Here is a 17635-nt window from a genome sequence, read left to right as displayed (position 1 = left end):
AGTGTGAGGGTAAACCTTCAGGGATCAACACTGTCTCCTTAGCCTTCTCCCAGGTGGATGAAGTACCTATGACCAGTGGAAATGTTCAGCTACTAGCTGATGAGCCCATGAGAGTCTCAGCTAGTGTTTCTTTAGAGTCCTTGGGTCTTTGGGAACAACAGAACTTAGATGTCTATAACTCAATCCCAGTTAATACTAAAGAGTATTATAAAGATAGTGTTCTTGTGAATGGTCAGGAGACCCCTGCCATCAGAGACACTGGAGTCAGCATAACTGTGGTTGATGAATGTGTTTTCAAAGTGGAGGATGTTGCTAAGGCACCTAGACACTTAACCAAGTTAGCTGGAGACCCTGTGCAAATGGTTCCCCAGTTACCAGCTCTCATCCAGTGTAATGACATGACTGTCAGAATACCTGTAAGTGTGCAAAATAACGTACCTGGGAGGGTCCTGTTGGGTAATGACCTTAAAACTCTTCGAGTTGTGTCTAGCACCCCCAGGCCCCTCAGCAGAAGGAAGCAGGAGCTCACAAGGTCTGCAAGGGAGATAACCTTAAGAGGCTCTCCTGGGGACATGACAGAGGAAGCTATCACCCTAAGTCCACAGGACTTACTTACTGCTATCGCAGGACAAGAAAAGACAAAAGGGAAACCTAAGTCTGCCAGCAAGAAACCAGCAAGCACTCCTGTGCCCAGAAGGACATCTCCGAGACTGTCCAAAGTCACACCTGTGACTCCCACACCAGCTGAGGCTGAGTGTCAGGTATGGTCGAACTAGATACTGAGGAATCAGATCTAGAAGAGGATCTTACCTTGGTTGGAGATCTTGACCCGGTTGACCATCCTGAGCTGCAGTCTTTACTGGTACAAGGTGGACCCAACAGAGAAGATTTCAGTAAGGGACAAAGAGAGTGTCCTACCTTGGAAGGTCTTCGCCAACAGGCAGCTTCTCAGCTCAATGGGACTGAGCCTGGGAAGTATATGTTGCACTGGGAAGATGGCCTCTTCTACAGTGAACCAACTGAGTCAACCCCTGGAGACTACAGAAAACTTGAAGTACTTCTAGTGAACCGACTCCAGTTTCTGCAGTTAGCCCATGAGGTACCTTTGGCTGGTCACTTAAGTTTCAAGAAGACCAAAGAAAGGCTATCTCTGCACTTCTACTGGCCTCAGATGGGTACAGAAGTAGACAAGTTCTGCAGGAGCTGCCACACTTTCCAAACCTATGGCAAGAGTGGATCCAAGAATGTGGCACCCTTAGTGCCTCTCCCAGTGGTGGGAATTCTTTTTGAGAGGGTTGGGATTCCCATTGTTGGTCCTCTTGACCCTCCCACAACTTCAGGCAACAGGTTTATCCTGGTTGTAGTGGACCATGCCACTAGATTTCCTGAAGCTATACCTATGAGAACTGTTACGGCTCTGGCTGTAACTAAGGCCCTACTTGGTATTTTTACCAGAGTAGGTTTTCCTAAGGAGGTGATATCTGACAGGGGATCAAATTTTATATCCCACTACATGCAAACCATGTGGAAAACCTGTCGAGTTACCTCCAAGTTCTCAACTGTCTACCACCCAAAACCAATGGACTGGTAGAGAGGTTTAACAGAACTATGAAGAGCATGATAGGTGCTTTAGAATAACCCCTTAGAAGAAAGTGGGACCTTATACTGCCATGTCTTCTCTTTGCATATAGAGAAGTCCCTCAGGAGGGTGTACGATTTAGTCCCTTCGAACTTCAAGAACAAGGTGGGGAGTGTAAGAAGGGGAGGCAAATCCACTTTGGTTATTTCAGCACTGTCCAGAACTTTGGATTGGATTCTGAAGTATGCCTTGATGTAATTGAAACGACCTGGGATCAGGTCAACTATTCGTATCCGTGTCAATCTTTTAATCATTCCCATAGGTCACATCAAAACGGAGATACTTGTAGTTCCAAATCTGGAAAAGCCTGGTGGCAGGCAAAATAAAAGGGCCAAGGGGCCGTGGGGTTTAGAAAGGCTCTTATAAAAAGTGCACACTCTTTCCTTCTGAATGTGCGCAGGAATGGTTTAAAGACACAATATCTTCTTCCTTATACTCGAGATATTTGCAATGGGTCATGAGAGCCCTCATGACCACTGGGGTCGACCGGTTTCAATGGCGTGTAGGAATGATGCCATCTTCATCAGTATCAAGATTCAATAAAGGATCAAATCCAGAAAGTTCAGATTGGCTGAACTAGATCAGGAATTTCCTGCAGGGGCACACAAAAGGGGGGGAGGTGGGAGAAAGAGAAAAATTTGCTTAAAAGAAGGCTATGGGGATATGGCCTTACAAAGGAGAGGGAGGGGGGGCATTCAAAAAACCTCGACTGGAGCGTGAGATAGCTAATTCCAAGTAATGGTCAACTAAAATTAACAGGAGAGTGAAGGTGCCTGGACACCAGTCAACTAGACTCATCATCCAGAGTGATGGGGGAGACAGGGGAGGGGAGGTGCAGAGGCCCTCTCCCAAAGGGGGTACATGCTGTGAGCTACGAAGGGCAGTGCAGAAAATGGTTACCTCAGTGCACAGCTGGTGTGCTGGAGGAGGTAAAATCAAATTCTGGCAGGCATCGCTTCAAAAAAAGACAAAGCAATGTCTTAGAAGAAAGGCATTAAGCTTATAATGAATACTGGAAGCAAGGGGCAGGATGCCCTATAAATACCTGTAAGCGGTTGCTGAACGAAGCACCGTAGGAGAAAGCGGGTGCTCCTGAGGCGTCGTACGGCTCTAAATGAGTGTAAATGCCCGATCACCTAAAGAAACAAAAACGAAGCGCTCGCCCACCTAGCATCGATGCAACTTCGGCGGGCGTCAAGGCAACGTGTGCAGGGAGCGGTAGCATCCTGCATCCGCAGTGTGTGCCCAATCGCTTCAAAAGAGAAGTGATGAGCGCGTGCGAAAGAACAGCTGTTGCCGGGTGCTAGTGTGCGTGGCAGGCAGCTGAAGCGGTGCTGAAAGAGCATCCGCGTGTGGCTCTACACAGTATTGGAGCCATGGAAGCCTGGTGGGCTGGAGCATGTGAAACAATGGGGGGGAGGGAAAGGGGGGGCAGCAGGGAAAGGGGCTATGTCATTGGGGGACTAGGTAAACCCACCAAGGGCAGACAATGCAGGCCATGTGGGTAAGTCTAGCCAGGGAGGCATAGCGGTCCCTGTTGCAACCACAAGAAAAAGTGAATGAGTAATACAAGAGAAATTCAAGGAAACTGTCAAGAACAATTCATGAAAAAATGCAAGCAAAAAAGGACTTAGAGCAAATTGCAGAATGTTCAAAGGGAATGCAAGATGGCATCTAGGGGAGCACAGCTAGGTCATGCCACTGGATGCTTTCATTCAGGCCCTCTGAGCACGTGTTTAGTCTGAAAATCCACTGCTGTTCCCTTCTGAATAGGATGTTGTTGAAGTTGCCTCCTCTAGCGGGTGGTGAAACCCTTTCTATAATGGTCCATTTGAAAGTCTCTGTAGCGTGTCCTTCAGCTGCAAAGTGTTGTACTAGAGGGGCTGTCAACTTGTTAGTGCATATGCATGACCGTTGTTTGATCATGCGTGTACGGACTATCCTGGTCGTCATGCCTATGTATCTTAAATTACACGGGCATGTGATCATGTAGATGACTCCCTTGGAGTTGCAGTTGGTCAGTGTGGTCTGCCTCCATGGAGTCTGCCAGCCAATGTCAATCGTCGTGGTTCTGGATGTCTGGGCAAACATAGAGCAGTTGCCACAAGGGGCATGGCCTATGGCAGGCGCTGTGTTCCAAAGTGTACGCTGGCTCGATCCTGTCGTAGGTGCAGTGTGTGTCAATGTCTTGACTATTTTGTCTCTCAGGTTTGATCGTCTTTTGAGAGCCCTGCTGCAGTCCTGAGCTATCTGCGCTTAAACCACTCAGAGAAGATCCAGTCCGGAGTCTTCTTCCCTTGAGCTTGGTGGGGATAACCAGCTCATCTTCTCCAGCCAGAGGATCCTCTTCCGTGGTCGAAATCGCTGCACACTGCTGTAGTGGTCCGGATAGTCACCTGAAGAGCCTCTCCGGTTTTTAAGGAGCGCACCTTTTATTCCGTGTCGCTGCTGCCGGCCTCATCCCTGTGTGGTGCAGACCCCCTTGAGACGTCCTTCCTTCTCGACGAAGCTCCAGGAATCGTGGGTCTGCGGGAAACCAACAGGAACAACTGCCAGGGCACCAGCTGCACCATTGGAACAAGGTACTGTGTTCTGTTGAGGAAACTGGGTGAATCCCTTTTCTTCATTCTCAAGGCTTGCCCTTGTCTTCCCTCCTTCTTATAACTTTTGCTTCCGAACATTGACAATATCGAAGTACTTTTGGCTGCGTTGAATCGTGAACTGTCTGAACGTGTGATCTTCGGCCATTGGCCCTGGTGTCTTCCGACCCTGGCTCTGGCCCTTTCACTTTTGAACTCCTGTCTCTGAGTGTTTCTTGATTCTGCCTGCCTAACCAAAATATTGCCCGTGATTTTTGCCTCCAACTCCCTCTGGGTATCTCAGGTGCTAAGTGTGTTTTGCCCCAGTAGCATTTCATGTCACGGATACACGTTTGTTTAGTAGACCGAACTGTCAAAAAGTGATCGCAATCGTATTCGCAGTAACATGTTTTTGTGCCTAACACCGGTTCATTCCAGCACAGGGTACTTACCTTGAGACTTACTGTACAAAGTGAATTGGTTAGTTGTAGTATATTTAACGTGTGGTTTTTATTGAAGTTTCATAGAAGTGTTGTGTTTATAACGAATGGTTTAAAAAGTAAATGTACTTACATTTTTCTACCTGAAACCTTGAGTCAGTGTTTGCTTGAGTCACAGTAATTGTGGTCTCTTTGTGTAATCTCTGCTACTGCTCATATACTCTTGAGATAAGCCTGGCTGCTCCGCCACTGCTACCACTATGACATAGTAGTACAGGCTTGTACCAAAGGTAAAACTTGTATCTCCACCTGTAGTCTTAATTGTGTGTAGTGGTCCCTAAGGGCACTGCACAGGATTCTGCCTTACACTCCATAATCGGGATACAGGTGTTGGTGCTTGGAGCGGAGTGTATAGGTGCGTCTGCTCAGACCGCCATCTTGGTCATGTCCTGGTCTGAATAATTAGAAAAATCTGCTAAACACATTGGGCCTAATTAGAGTTTGCTCATAATTCTGGAGGAATTTCCTCTAAACTGGATTCCCAGGTAGTTTTAATCTGCATTGTAGGAGTCCATAGGACTCCAAGGGGGTTTATCATGGGTCAGCTGCAAATGTATTGCTTTTTGCAGGTAAAGTTGCAACATCCCATAATATGCAGCTGCGCCTGACTATGGGCCTCATTACACGGACGGCGGTAAGGGTTAACAGTCACCGTTAATGGTACCGGTGACCGTTAACCCTTACCGCCTTACTACGAGGTCCCTTTGCGGGTTGGAGACTTTAACGCCTGCTTTTTGCAGGCGTTAAAAACCAACCCGCAAAGGGACCAGGGAGCTAATTAGAGTACTGCAATTTGCGGTGCCGTAATTAGCACCTTCCCCATTCCCATTATGCCCTATGGGGCAAAAATGGGAATGGGGAAGGGCAATGGGGGAAGGGGGAATTACCGCCCCATCAACCTTGGAATAGGGCAGTAATTCCCCTTTCCTCCAAGGCACCTTGGTCCACCGCCGTCCGTGTAATGAGGCCCTATGTATTCGGTCAAACTGTACACATCGCTTTTCAGTCTTTCTGTCTTTCCAATTTTTCAGCTTCTTTAGCTTCCTATCTAAACTCCTCTTCAACCCTAACTGCACACAGCATTTGGCTACCCATCTACTGTTGCATGCTCCTTTCTTTTCCTCTGCTTACCTCTGGCACCATAAAGGATTGCCACAAAAGGTGGGATGACCTGTGGCTGAGGGTGCGGAGCATCCTCTCTGTGAACAGAAACCAGGCCTTGGAGACCGGGGGAGGCCCAAGTTCACCAATAAAACTCATGCCGTGGGAGGAGACATGTGCGGCCATGATAGGGGCCGAATCCATTGAAGGGGTCGGAGAAATGGAGTGTGGCGCGACGTCATCCGCTGATGGAGGTGAGTGTCCAAAGTAGATATTGCTAACGCAAATGTTATGAAAGTCACTGCTAACGTCTGGCCAAAGAGCCACAGCATGGTCGGCCACACACCCCCACCCCACCTGTAAATCATGCAGAAGCAAGTGAGACCCAAGCCAGTGCCAGGTGCAAGGCTGTAATGTACATGACACATACCACACAAAGTTGGCCATCCCATGAGGCACACAGGGTAGTTGATGTAAACAGTATGCATGTTAGACAGCACAGTACCTGGCCAACATGAGTGACACCGACATATGCATATATTGACCACCCAAGTATGGAATGACGTGCCATTCCCTACACAAATGCCGATTACCCACAATTGTCTGAATGTGCTATCGTAGCCATCTATGAATGCTGGCTATCCAAACATCACTCATGCCGTCCCTCTCTTCCAACCCCACAGGCAGTGAGCATGACAGTGAGGAGCAGGAGAGCAACCGTCCCAGCACTTCCAGGGGCCAAGGCAGGGGACGCCTCACCCAGCGACAAAGACAACACTGGGACGTACACCACCTGCACCAGCAAGGCCTGTGGAGGGTGCACCCCCGCACCCACACCCCTCCCTGCACTGGCTGCAGACACCTGCCCAATGCCACGGTCCAAGGAGTCCAGTGTGGCTGGGGAGGTGGCAGCCACGGCCCCCCTCGAAGTTGAGGACAGCCCCAATGACATCTGGGGAGCAACTGAGGACGACACAGTGGAAGTCGTGCACACCCCTGAAGACTACTCAAACCCCCAGGTATCCTTCAGTGACTCTGGTGAGAATGACACACTGTAGCAGTCTGGCCAAGGACAGACACAGGGACATGGCAGTCTTATGTACAGTTCCCTTGAGGACACGCCAGCAGGACATATCAGCCCGATCCCCAGCAGGGTAACTGCTTCATCCGCCGATGCACAGCGGGCTGACCAGCTCACAGACTGATAACAGAACTTGTGCAGGACAATCGGCAAGCCAGGGAGGAGTGGCGTGCTGAATTGAGGGCACTAGGCCAGTCCATAATGGAAAGCACCAACTGCCTCTGCGAGGTGCTCGGCCGCATAGCCAATGCTCTGGAGGCTGCTCATCCTTGCCAACAGCCTCAGCATGAGGACACACTTTCAATGAGCAACTCCACCCAGACCAGCCCACTCTGTCTGTCGCTCTGTGCGCTGCGCCGCCGGGACATGCCTCCCCCTGGCTCCAGGAGCGCAGAGTGACTTTACTGCCAGCCACATGTGGGCTACGTGGACCCTATGGGACTAGTGTGGGGTTGTTGTGGTGGGAGGGGCAAGGGGGTGAGGGTGTGTTGGGAAGTTGTGGGGGAGGGGAGGGGGTGAGGGTTAGTTGGGGAGTTGTGGGGGAGGGGAAGGGGGTGAGGGTGTGTTGGGGAGTTGTGGGGGAGGGGAAGGGGGTGAGGGTGTGTTGGGGAGTTGTGGGGGAGGGGGGTGAGGGTGGTGGAGGGTTTGTTTTTCACATTGATATTTTCACTTTCAATACACCGGTTGTTCATCAAAAAAATTACCAGAGTGGACATTCATCATTGCGCATGTGTCATTTATTCTTGCACAGTGCATAGTGTACATGTATCCCCACACCCAGTGTCCTATGTCCTAACATTATGTCACCCTCTGCTGACTTGTGTGTCAGAAATATTGTGCAATCAATGACTGCCGCACGGCACGTCCCTCCTGTGCATCAGCACCGTGATGATGTCCTGCCACATCTTCCTCCTTCCCTTCATCATCATCAGGTGGTAGCAGTTCCATGTCAGGGGGCATGGGCACGTTCCGACGGATGTACATATTGTGCAGCATTACACATGCCATGGTAATCTTGGCCACCTTCTCATGGCTGTAGAGGAGAGCCCCACCCGACCGGCTGAGGTAGCGAAATCGTGCCTTCAACAGGCCAAAGGTCTGCTCCATCACCACACGTGTACGGGTATGGGAACCATTGTAGTCCATATATAAAAAAATTCCGAGGTTGGAGGTAAGGGAAAAACGGTGTTGGTAAAGGATTACCAGCATCGCTTACCGCTACGGGCTATTCTGACCAACCAGACCGCTATTTACGGAATTGTACTTTACGATGCCGTAAATAGCGGTCTGGGCGCGCGCGCGTGCGCAACACACCATGCCGGCATTAGCGGCATACCGTAAACCGGAGATGATCACAAGTGATGCGGACATGCAAATAACGGCCCTCTGAAGGCCGAAAAAGTGCTTACCGGCATGGTGTAAATACCGGCATCGCCAGTCAGGCGTTAAGAACCCTGAGCAGTGTTTCCAAGTGTCACAGGTGCACACGATCAGCACAGGTGGAGGCAATGGAGTCAGGGCCAGTACAAAAAGGAGCACACCCACACACCACACCCCCTCCCACACCAAGATGATACCAATAGTAGTAGCATTACTGGAGCTGGAGGCCCTGCTTGCAATGCCTCAACAACAACACCAGCCGCCACCACAGAGGAGACGCAGGAGGAGAAGGAGGGTGAGAGAGGTCCAGCATGCCCCACCAGTGCAGCCACCATTACCACGCCGGCAGGCCCCAATCCCTCGCATCAGAGACACCCTCTTCGACCTAACACCTCAGCAAATCCTCACCCTGTACCGGCTTGACCGTGACACCATCACCACCATAGGGGACCTGATACACAACGACATAGTGAGCCTCATAGAAATACGCACCACCATCCCCCCTCTACTGAAGGTAGTGTCTGTTCTCCACTTCCTTGCCACAGGCACCTACCAGCACACAGTGGGGCACATGCATGGCATATCACAACCCTTATTTTCCCGGATACTGAACCAAGTGCTGGATGCCCTCCTCAAGCACACAAGGGACTACATATCCCTACCACGGACTCCCCAGGAGATATTCGATACAAAAGTTGCCTTTCATGCACTGGTCCCGCATGCCATGGAGGTAGCGTATCGCAACCGCAAGCAATACCACTCCATCAATGTGCAGATGGCATGCAACGCCAGCAAGATCATCACACATTGCTGCCCAATATCGAGGATCAACTCATGACTCTTTGGTACTGTGGAACTCCACACTACCACGCTACTTGGAGCGACATGCTGGACGACGTGCCTGGCTGCTTGGTGAGTTGCCTGACTGGGCCATGGCAGTGCATTGGGCTTGTGAGGTGGGTGACTGCATACTCCACCTGGGTGGGAAAGGGGGGATGCATACTCCACCTGGGTGGGATTTGGGGGTGGATGCATACTCCACCTGGGTGGCAATGGGGGGGATGCATACTCCACTTGGGTGGGAATGGGGGGGATGCATACTCCACCTGGGTGGGAATGGGGGGGGGATGCATACTCTACCTGGGTGGGAATGTTGACGTCAGTGCACGATGTGCACATCATCGAATACTGTGCCCCAAAGCAACTGAAATGGTACATGACAACCAAATCCCATAGTGATGAAGTAAGGCCGACACCCATCACTACATGACTAACAGGTAACCTGCCCACATCCCACAACACATGCACAACTCATCACCGGCCCTCACACACCGTGAGGTCATCCAGCACTCTGCACTGCATATGCGCTATGTTGCTGACTGCCGCATTACACCACACAGGACAGTTATCCCTGGCCGTGCATTGAACTGAGTCGACCTGGGATACCACAGTGTGTCACTGGTTCAGCACACCCATAGGAGTGCTGCATATCACCATGGAACTGATCAGTGCAGAATGCCCAATATAGAACTGACTACAGCCAAAGCTCCATACTACCAAATTCCACAGAACACTACTCATCACTCATTTTACACCTACACTGCTGTATGCATATATGATGCACGTGCAACAAGATGTCAGTGCACACCATGACCCATCTTGAAGATGCAACCCACACCATTAGTCCATTGCACAGGGCACATAGCGGGGCCAGAAATGGGGTCAATGCAGCGTGTGGGCACAAATTACCTTCTTCCATGTGAGACTAGTACAGTTGTCCTACATGAATGTGCGATCATTTACCTTTATTCCACTCTCATGCAGGTGATTGTGGCTATCCCTTGAAGCCGTGGCTCATGGCCCCTGTCCGAAACCCACAGACCAGGCACGATGAACTACAATCGTTCCCATACCTGTACACGTGTGGTGATAGAGCAGACCTTTGGCCTGTTGAAGGCACGATTTCGCTGCCTCAGCCGGCGGGTGGGGCTCTCCTCTACAGCCATGAGAAGGTGGCCAAGATCACCATGGCATGTGTAATGCTGCATCTGTCGGAACGTGCCCCTGCCCCCTGTCATGGAACCGCTACCACCTGATGATGATGAAGGGGAGGAGGAAGATGTGGCAGGACATCATCACGGTGCCGATGCACAGGAGGGACGTGCCGTGGTCATTGATTGCACAATATTTCTGACACACAAGTCAGCAGAGGGTGACATGTTAGGACATAGGGCACTGGGTGTGGGGATACATGTACACTATGCACTGTGCAAGAATAAATGACACATGCACAATGATGAATGTCCACTCTGGTAATTTTGATGAACAACCGGTGTATTGAAAGTGAAAATATCAATGTGAAATAAAAACCCTCCACCACCCTCAACCCCCTCCCCCATAACTCCCCAACACACCCTCACCCCTATCCCCCTCCCCCACAACAACACAACACACCCTCACCCCCCTCTCGCTCCCCCACAACTCCCCAACACACCCTCACCCCCCTCCCCCACAACTCCCCAACACACCCTCACCCCCTCTCCCCCTCCCACCACAACAACCCCACACTAGTCCCATAGGGTCCACGTAGCCCACATGTGGCTGGCAGTAAAGTCACTCTGCGCTCGCGGAGCCAGGGGGATGCATTTCCCGGCGTCGCAGCGCACGAGCGACCAGTGGAGTGGGCTGGTCTGGGTGGAGTTGCTCGTTGAAGTTGTGTCCTCATGCTGAGGCTATTGGCCAGGATGAGCAGCCTCCAGAGCATCGGCTATGCGGCCGAGCACCTCGCACAGGTGGTTGGTGCTTTCTGTTATGGACTGGCCCAGTGCCCTGAACTCAGCACACCACTCCTTCCTGGCCTGCCGATTGTCCTGCACAAATTCTGTTATCAGGGCTGTGAGCTGGTCAGCCCGCTGTGCATCGGCGGATGAAGCAGTGGCCCTGCTGGGGATCGGGCTGACATGTCCTGCTGGCACTTCCTCAAGGGAACTGTACACAGGACTGCCATATCCCTGTGTCTGTCCCTGGCCAGACTGCTCCAGTGTGTCATTCTCACCAGAGTCACTGAAGGATACCTGGGGGTTTGAGTAGTGTTTAGAGGTGTGCACGACTTCCACTGTGTTGTCCTCAGTCGCTCCCCAGATGTCATAGGGGCTGTCCTCAACTTCGAGGGGGCCATGGCTGCCACTTCCCCAGCCACACTGGACTCCTCAGACCGTGGCGTTGGGCAGGTGTCTGCAGCCAGTGCATGGAGGGGCAGAAGTGGGGGTGGGAGTGGTGCACTCTCCACGGGCCTTGCTAGTGCAGGTGGTGTACGTCCCAGTGTTGTCTTTGTCGCTGGGAGACGGCGGCCCCTGCTTTGGCCCCTGGAAGTGCTGGAATGGTTGCTCTCCTGCTTCTCACTGTCATGCTCACTGACTGTGGGGGTGGAAGAGAGGGACGGCATGAGTGATGTTTGGATACAGGGGAGTTGCTAGGTCAGGAAAAGACCCGGGGCTAAGCTGATGTCGGAACTGTTGGGACTGGGGGCTAGCTAATCTTTTGGCTGTAGCTCCTGAGATTCTATCCGGGGCTACAGCCAAAAGATCAGGGGCTATAGCCCCCTAAGCCCCCCCTAGAAACGCCCCTGTTTGGATAGCCAGCATTCATACATGGCTACAATAGCACATTCAGACAATTGTGGGTAATCGGCATTTGTGTAGGGAACGGCACGTCATTCCATACTTGGGTGTTCAATACATGCATATGTCGGTGTCACTCATTTTGGCCAGGTACTGTACTGTCTAACATGCACACTGTTTACATCAACTACCCTGTGTGCCTCATGGGATGGGCAACTTTGTGTGGTATGTGTCATGTACGTTACGGCCTTGCACCTGGTACTGTCTTGGGTCTCACTTGCTTCGGCATGATTTATGGGGGGGGGGAGTGGCCGACCATGCCATGGCTCTTTGGCCAGACGTTAGCAGTGACTTTCATAACATTTGCGTTAGCAGTATTTATTTTGGATACTCACCTCCATCAGCGGATGACGTTGCACCACACTCCATTTCTCCGACCCCTTCAATGGGTTCAGCCTCTATCATGGCCGCACATGTCTCCTCCCATGCCATGAGTTTTATTGGCGAACTTGGGCCTCCTCTGGTCTCCAAGACCTGGTTTCTGTTCGCAGAGAGGATGCTCCGCACCCTCAGCCACAGGTCATCCCTCCTTTTGCGGCAATCCATTATGGTGCAGGGGGTGTTGCCCACTTCGTTCACCTTCTGGCATACTAGTGCCCAGATTTTCTTTTTTTTCAGCACCACCTCCCTCCGCATGTTGCTGTTAAAAACAGTCCCAGCATGCTCGTGTAGGGTATCTACAAGCATTTGCAGCTCATCTGGGCTGAACCACTCCTTTTGGAGGCGGGCAGCTCCCTTCTTTGGTGATTTGGGCATTCCTGGGTGGTTGCAGTTAGCTTCCGGTAGGTCACCAGTGTGCCAGGGGCCCTGTCTGGTGAGGTTGGCAATGGATTGTGTTTTTAAAGATGGCCGCCGTGCTCCTTCCCGTTCCTGTTCGATGACGCTATTTCCGGTTCCGCAATTTAACGGTGACTGTTAATAACGGTGACGGCTATTTACAGTTACCGCTAATGCCGCGTTGATCTATGGTGGTAGTGTTGTCTACGATGCGGTTCATGCCGGTAGCAGGGTTTTCGAGCCCTTTTGCGGCATGCCGCTACATCCCTTACCGGCATGGCGTAAAGCTCGTGCCCGCAAACTCGTAATAGTGCGCTTTTAGCGGTCTATTGCCAGCTCAGACACGCTATTTGCACAATGCCGGTAAGGAACGGTACTTACCTCCAAACTCGGAATGAGGGCCATAGTGTTTGATTTTTCATGTCAGTTAGTGAGTTTAGTCAGTGTGCCCTGCTTGATCAGTAGTAGTTTACCTTTGTGGCAAATGCACAGTTGATAGTTCCGCTGTGTCTCTTAATTCCCCTGTATTATCTAGAGTTGCTTGAAATCATGGGGCTTTCCATATTCAGCTGCAAGGCCATTACTCCTTCCGGTACACCCTCTTTTGGCTCTGCCGTTTCACCGCAGGCTGGTTTGGCGCGGACAGTTTGCCGAAGCAGCCGATTTGGTGCGCCCGTTTTGGCGCAGGAGCCTTTCTGGTGCAGTTGATTAGGCACAAGGGATGTTTGTACGTGGCTGACATTGCAGCCACGTCTACACTCTCTCATGCCAAATTCAAAAGCATAATTCTTTTCAAATGCAGCACGTTGACAGGTACTGTTAACGTGTTGCATTTGAAAAGAATTGTGGGTTTGTTCTCCCCCTTTTTCCGCCTTTATCGCCAAAACGTCCTGCTCCGCACCTATGCTGAAAATGCAGCCACCTGCACTGTGTTCCTTCCTGTCAGGACTTCTGCAGGCCTCTATCTAGTGCAAAGCATGATGCGAGACCTCTTTTACAAACCTTTTTATTTGGTAAATTAATCTCATTTTTTAATTTAAAAGCAGTTAAAGGCCCTTTTCTATGTCCTCGAAGAAAATCTCAGAAGGGCTCTTTGCATCCTAGTTGGCTCACGACTGGACTATGGCCACTGTGCAGTCCTCCGAACATGCCAAATACAATGAGCCTGATTACGACCATGGCGGCCGCAGAATGAACGGTGCCAGTAAGGGACCGGCACCGTTCATTCCGGGCCACCACATTACGAGTTCTGCAGCCCACTCTGTATGCCTGGCCTGACCAGACGTGCAGAGCGGGACCCGCTAGCAGTACAGGATGCTAACATTTGGCCTGTCATTAACGGGCCCATTGTAAGCATCCTCCCCATTCCCATTGAGCCCTATGGGGGCTCAAATGGGAATGGGGACGTACCGGTTCTGGGTCCCGCGAAAGTGAATTACCGGGCCCTCCAAGGTCGGAATGGCCTGGTAAATCCCCTTTATCAGGACCTGGACCCGGACCCGAGTTTGGGGGTAGCCATGCAGCTAAAAACGGCATGGCTACCTCCAAACTTGCAACGAGGCACAATGTCTTTGGAAGGTCCAGAACGCCACTGGCTGCCTGGTGTTGGAACCCAATAAATGGCAATTGGTCACCACTCAATTGAAACGGGTAAAATATGACTTCAAGTTCAAAATATGATGCCTAGTTTTAAAAAGCATGCTTAGCCTTGCCACACCACACAACACCTGCAATGCAAAATAGACCCATACCTTCCAACTGGAGCAGCCCTACTGCCGCCTAGCTCCTGGTCATCCGCCCCATCTGCTGTGAGAGCAGAGTGGATGGATGCGCCTCTGTGTTAAAGCAAGGTCTCTGTAACAACCAACCGACACACCTAAGATCTGTGCAGTCCCTGGTGTAAGTCTGCAGAGAACTCAAAACCCTCCTGTTCTAACCCACATGCAAGCTGCTATTTCAGAACAACCACTTGAATATAATCACCGCCAACATATAAACAGCTACTCCCGGGGGCGTTGCTAGATCTGGAAAAGATCCTGGGCTATACTAATTTCGGGACTGGGGAATAATTAGCCTTTTTGGTTGCAACCCCTGAGATTCTATCCGGGGCTACAACCAAAAGACTCAGGGCTATAGCTCCCTCAGCCCCCCCCCCCCCCGCCTATTCCCCCAGCAACGCCTCTGGCTACTCCATCAGTCACCTGCCTTACCTTTCCTAAATGGTTGCCCTGTCAGCTACCTGCCAACTGTTCCTAGCCCATCAGCACCCTGCCTGGATGTGCTTGGGAACAACGTGCAGCTGTGCATAAGCCTTTCCCTCACCCGACTGCAGTGGTGGTCAATTGTGTTTTCCACCTCAATTGCCTATAATGATTCCATTCTTCTCGTTTCCAGCCTTTCTGTAATGTTCTTGGGACTTGACCATTTTCCAGAGCGCTATCAGAGACTTTTTCCATCTGCTGACTTTTTTTTATGGCTTCAGTTTCTAGGAATGTCTACGTTTAACCCTTCATGGCGATGTAGGAGCAGGCACAGGTGCATTTTGGAAAAGCAGCACCTCATCCTTTACTCACACATCTGCCAAGATCATTTCAAAACAAGCGTATTCTCGATAAATATTTTTGGAAGCCATGTGTCAACCATTGGAGTTTCGGCCACTTCCAATGACTTCAATGGGGTTATTTTGCGCTCACAGCTCCCTTACTGAACCCTCAGGCCCCGCCCACATTCCCCTCCCTTGTGTAAATACTGGTAATATAGAAAAAGTCAAGGATAGTGAGAATATCAGTAACAAAGCGTGGAGGCATTGCGGGGTCATGATATCTGCGAGTAACCAACAGGCACAGATCCCAGCAGACTCACTCTGCCTTTTATCCTTCCAAGGTCGACAACATCAATACAATTGACCCAGGTAACAATTTTCGCGTGCGAGGTACTTTTGGCGTGCACCTTTTTTTGTGGTCAATACAATATACATTTCAAACAACACACGTGATAGTTTGTATGAAAACACACAGACCAAGACTTACCTTCAGAAAAGTATTTTTTTGTGTGCAAAGCTCTCTGTACGCTTGTGGTGGTCCTGCATGCATTTTCTGTGCCACACTCTGATGCCCAGCTACAGTACCCGCTTTACACTTGTGTGTCTGTTATGAAGCATACGCAATTTTGTAGTGCCGCTGGGGGTCAAACCAACTCGATGAACTGTAGACTCACACTCTGATGCCCAGCTACAGTACCCACTTTACACGTGTGTTTGTTATGAAGTATATACACATTTTTGTAGTGCCGCTAGGGGTCAAACCAAATCGATGACACAGCCCCCATTTACCACAGAACAGATATCATGAGCCCTATCCGTGGCTGAAATGTTCAGTCTTTCGATCTTCATTGAAATTTCATGCAGTTGAGAGGACGATTGGGATTCAATACTGTCCCTTCTATGTCTCCTTGTTGGCTGTAATTCTTTATGAATATTTAATGCCACCTCCTCGCCATTCACACTTTTGCTTCTTTTTTTGCCAAAGTGTCCTTCTATTTTTCTTTGGATTTTCTTAGTTGTGACCGTGTATTCCAGGCCTTTTTTCCAATTGTGTGCAATGGAGTTTTGTTCTATCTCTAGTTCCCCTCCCATACCAGGGGTGGATGGTACAGCCCCTGTATGAACTTGAGCTTGAATATTTTGTCCAGCCGGAAGAACATAATTTATGTCTGGGCCCTTGCAGTTGGCTCCCATTTGTTGGTCTCCTATGTATGTCATGGGTAGAGCCTCTGCATGAACTTGAGCTTCAATATTTTGTCCAGGCGGAGGAGCGCAATTTGTATCCATGCCCTTCGGGGTGGCTCCCATTTGTTGGTTTCCTATGTTTGTTGACGTTATTGCCAGCTCTTCCCATTCCGGGGCTCTTTTGTCCTCCTGCAGTGGATTACTGCGCAGTTTCATTCTTGCAGTAGTTGTTATTTTTATTTGCTGCCCTCTAATTGAACGTTCTTCTTTGAGCCTTGCAGAAAGTGTGAGACTGGTAGATTTGGGGTTACACTTTCCCCTTTGCTAACTTGCTGATGATGTTTTTCTTTGGGCGTTCCGATTTGTTTGTGGTTCTCTTTCCACAATAGAGTTTTTTTTAAGGAACTCAGAAGCAGATTAGCTGTATGCTTCTCCCTAATCACCAAAATGCCCTTATCCTGGGACTCTGAACTGTTCTGGTCTGTCTAAATAAATGAACAGATACACCCAGTTTCTTGCTGCCGCTTCTATACTTCCGACAGATCTTATTCTGTGTGTTTGCCGGGGATTTACAGGGAGCGGGCGCGGTACGCAGCAGGCTATTTGTAATTAGCAGGGGATCAAAGGATAAATAATCCTACAGTCTCCCGTTCGAAGGTGCTTGTTAAATGCAATTGGTTTAATACGTTCACGGGACGCTTACCGCAAGATGATATAAGTATCTAGATCGCGTGCCCTCACTTACTTAATTTTTTACAGTAATCTAAAAGACGGTCCAAAGAAGATTCTTAAGGGATCAAAGGGGACTAGCCCTGACAGTCTCTCTCTTGTCAAATACAAGCAGACACAACCACTAAATTATTAAGCCACGTGGTTTGCCACCACTTACCCGTAATGGAGCTGCTCGTCATTTTCTGGCGCTTCGTTCTTTAGTGCGTCACTCCAGATGGTGATATTTATTCCTGTCCTCCAGCTCCTCCGGCTCCTTGATGGATCATGTCAGACCACTTGAGTCCCCACTTGCTACACACGCGCTCTGCGCCGCAAATGAGACTAAATAGGCTTAGGCTCGACACTGCAGTTGATGGCTCCTCCCTTCTCCAACAGACACTGAAAAACACAGTGTCAACCACGACAGACCACTTGAGTCCCCACTTGCTCCGCTGTAACC

The sequence above is a fragment of the Ambystoma mexicanum genome, chromosome 5q, assembly GCF_040938575.1.
Source record: "Ambystoma mexicanum isolate Mex_15411 chromosome 5q, UKY_AmexF1_1, whole genome shotgun sequence".
Classification (NCBI taxonomy): domain Eukaryota; kingdom Metazoa; phylum Chordata; class Amphibia; order Caudata; family Ambystomatidae; genus Ambystoma; species Ambystoma mexicanum.
This window is presented reverse-complemented; position numbering follows the sequence as displayed.